The sequence below is a fragment of the Octopus bimaculoides genome, chromosome 13 (genome assembly GCF_001194135.2).
Source record: "Octopus bimaculoides isolate UCB-OBI-ISO-001 chromosome 13, ASM119413v2, whole genome shotgun sequence".
In the NCBI taxonomy this organism is placed as follows: Eukaryota; Metazoa; Mollusca; class Cephalopoda; order Octopoda; family Octopodidae; genus Octopus; species Octopus bimaculoides.
The window spans coordinates 13,532,222-13,536,519 of record NC_068993.1 but is presented as its reverse complement, the minus strand read 5'-3'; the positions used below and the strand labels follow the sequence as shown (position 1 = coordinate 13,536,519).

Below are 4,298 nucleotides of genomic sequence, written 5' to 3'. Positions count from 1 at the left end.
ATTCATCTTATATATACATTATATATATATAGTCATATTATATATATATATATATACATATTAATATCGTACATATATTCATCTTATATATACATTATATATATATAGTCATATTATATATATATATATATACATTGTATATATATTCATATTATATATATGTTCATATTATAAATATACATTATATATATATATATATTCACCTGGTATATATATACAATATATATACACATATACACACACACATATACATATATGTGTGTGTGTATGTGTGTGTGTGTGTGTGTGTGTGTGTGGGTGTGTGTGTGTGTGTGTGTGTGTGTATGTGTGTGTGTGTGTGTGTGTGTTCGTATCTAAGTTAAATTTCATTTCATTTTAAAAGGCAGAATAATTCACAGACGGCATAAAGTTTTTGAAGTTATATGTAATCTCGAAGAAGAAAACAGTTTTTTTACAAAAAAAAAGTACTAAAAAGAAATTTTAAAACATAATTGTTGAAAGAGTATAATATAATAATCTCAAAAAAAGATAATGGTAACAACAAGAACATATTAATAATTTTAATGATTGCAACAACAAAATACTATTTCTTTTGGTTATATTTTGATGTTTTTTGCTGGTTGTTTTAGTTTTTACTTTTTTATTTGCAGAGTTACCGTACTTTCCTTTTATTAGTCGTATTGGATATAGATATATATAATTTTTTTTTGTTAGTCACATAGAAAAGGATGTGTTTTCGGGCATTATATTTTCCTGTATAACACTAAAATATAGCTATGCATTGATGAAAGAAACAGATAGGTTTGGGAGAATGTATATACTGCTTGAAGGAGAGGACACAGACGTTTCGGAATTGAATTTTCATCCGAAAATTTAATTCTGTATAAGACCACTACCAATTACCAAACACTTTTTTTTTTCACTTACTCTTAAATTAGAAATTGCATATACAGTGTGCGCTATTTGAGAGCCTTACTAGAAATATTCTGCAGGAAAATATATATATATATTGAAATCAATTAGATAATGGTATTTCCATATTTAGTGTTTCGTGAGGATGGATTTTCTGTGTGATATATAGAACGTTTGATCGTTTGCACAATTACTTTAATGGTACATATATTTATGAGCTCGAACTATTAGCAATATACCATGATGTGTGCCTAAATTTATCAACGTTTATTGTACAGTTTATTGAGGAGACTTATTTGGTTGGACTATACCAACTGGTGAATGGATAAGAAAAATACAATAGGATTTGTGTGTGATTGCCGGAGAGGAGTTGCAGTTTGCAGTAGCTATAACATCTTCAACGACAGAAGCTATAACAATAGAGACTACCTTGCTAATATAAATTGGTAAAAGTAATAATGTAAGTGGGAATAACTGCAGTATCAGTAGAAACCATATAAATAGCAAAGTATACTAAAATTATAACAATGCTCCAAGTATCACACAAATTTATTTGAAATAATTTCTATGGAAGTGCTTAAGATGACAAAACGATGATGAAGTAAGACTTTAATTTTTCAGTATTATAATATCTAATACCACGATGAAACAAATATATATATATACTGTATATCTTTGACACAAAGCCATAAAATTCGAGGGAGAGAGTTAGTCGATTACATCCATCACAATGCTTACATGATATTTATTTTCTCGACCCCGAAAAGATGGAAGGGCAAGTTCACCTCACTGGAAGCTAAAGTGTCACTAAAATGTCACTAAATATTTTGTCCGACGAGCTAACCACCATGCCAGCACACCGCCTTAAATAACAAAGCTGTAATGATCTCTTAACGTGATATGAGACACGAATTTGAAGAAATATTTTGGTAATTTTCGCTGAACAATTATAACTGTTACGTGACAAACCCAACGACAACAAAACAACAATCCTGTCATGAAATAATATAGCCACTTGGATAGACTCAACAACTATTTGAGTATAATATAAACGAATACTACAGAACCAAACACAAGTAGAACAGATAATAAAATACCAACATAATCAAAATGCACCACATTTATATTAATTAGGCTGAAAACTTATAACCACGGGTTATTTGAATAGGTGAAATATGACAACTGGCTGCAAACTCTGGGGTAGAAGACGCATAAGTACCGCTTCGCTCACTTGACGATAATTGGGCGCTCTGCCATTCTTTATACACACTTTTTTCCAGCTCAGTGGGCTGGAGCAACTTAAAGTTAAACACCGTACCCAAGATTCACTACGACTCTGGGATCGGGAATCAAATTCATGTGCTGACGAATGAATGCCTAGTTTCCTAAACACTAATTTACGTAATTTCTCAAGTTCATAACAATGGTTTCAATATTTTCTACAAGGCCAGCAATTTCAGGGAGAGGGTAAGTCAATTTCATCGGTATCAGCCCTCCATTTGTGCCTATTTAATTGACTTCAAAAGGATGATAGACAAAGATAGTAAAGATAAATTTTGCATTTTCAAATTCGGGCGTGCAATTACACATTGACCGAATTCTGTTGATGATCCTTTCCCGAATATTCCATAAACCAAGAATTTAGAATAACTTGATAACGCAATGTTTATTAAGTTTCACAATGAAGAACTCAGTGACAAAAATTTGACCTTAGTATATATATTGCTTCTAACATCCATTTCGAAAATCTTGATGAAGATCTCAATAGAAGAAAAGAAAGTTATTTTACCATATCTACAAGCTTCATATTTTGACATGGATTCATCATTAAAGACATATAATATTCACTGGAATATCAATGGATTTTCAGTAAAATGTTTTTATACGACAGAATTTGCATTTCTATAGAATAACAATACGTTGTGAGAGGGAATTTTATAGATGATTTTTTTTAATGCTAATAGAGAATTCATAAGATTAAATTTGCACACGCCTGTAAACTATCACACAAACAACACTCTCACTCCTGATCTAACTTTAATTCTGTATATTAAACTACGTATCAATATTTATCTTTATATATATATATATATATATATATATATATATATATATATATATATATATATATATGCAACTGTGTGTATCTGTCTCTCCCTTTCTCTCCCTATCATTCTATCAACCTATCTATTTATTCCACGTCAAATGGATCCCTCCCTCCATCCATCCATCCATCCATCTACCTGTGTGCATTCGTATATCCATAAAAGAATATGTACGTTTTATATATAAATATATATATATATATACATATACATACACACACATACTCACATACATATATCTATATATACACACATATATGCACACACGATAGATAGATAGATAGATAGATAGATAGATAGATAGATAGATAGATAGATAGATAGATAGATAGATAGATATGAAATATATAAAATAATATGTATACTGTATGCGTGGCTTTGGAGAGTTTTCATTCTTCTTTCTAGCAAACAGGTGTATATTGTTCCTCGAATTTTAATAATATATATTTTGCCTATTTTGGTTATGTTTGCTGGCCAATTATCATTATTTTTGGATGTTTTTTGGAACGAGTGGTGAAATTACAGATGTACCAAGAGGCGATCGAAAAGCAAAAAGAAAAAAACAAAACAAAAGCGTGTAACAGGCAACACAGGCAGTAATCAAAGATAAAATAGTGGTGACATTTAGAAGAGCTGATCCGCAAGTTGTTACTCTTCGATTACTATCGCAAACAGCAATAGCTTTCTTCATCTGAATAAACGTTGTTGATTGGTTAAATGTATCCAAATGCGACAACTTTAACACGAAATAACTTCTAAAATACGAAATTTTGTCAAAAATGTTTAAAGTAAACGGTTTTCATAGTGAGAAATTACACCAGTATACGAAGTTTCACATAATTAATAAAATCTGTGAGTGAAACAGAAGACATCCTTATTTTTTTAAAGATAATGATTTATTTATTTCAATGTTGAATTTATATTTACACGCTGTTGTTCATTTGGAAGTCGCTGGGATTTCAGCTGAAGAAATGCGCACAAAATGGATTTAAAATGTATTTTTAAAATAGTTTACGTTGTAAGCCTAGTTGGCGATCTTTGAGTGCCATTCGGCACAGGAAGTGAACTCCATTGATACTGGGATATCTACACTTCTCTGTGTAGTTATACAAATGAGGAGGACCGTTTTTTAAGTATATCTGCTACATTCTCCGTACGTATTTACATATAGAAAGAGATGCGTGACTTTGGAGACTTTTAACTCTTCTTTCTAGCAAACAGATGCATATTGTGCCCTAACTTTTAATAATCATATATATTTATATATATATATATATATAT

The 4,298-nt window shown here is 30.3% G+C and overlaps 1 long non-coding RNA gene across 1 annotated transcript in view; it reads left to right on the top strand.

The window, feature by feature from the left end:
* Positions 1-4,298, top strand: part of LOC128249271 (uncharacterized) — a 27,842-nt gene that overhangs the window by 22,840 nt on the left and 704 nt on the right. The window lies entirely within an intron of this gene.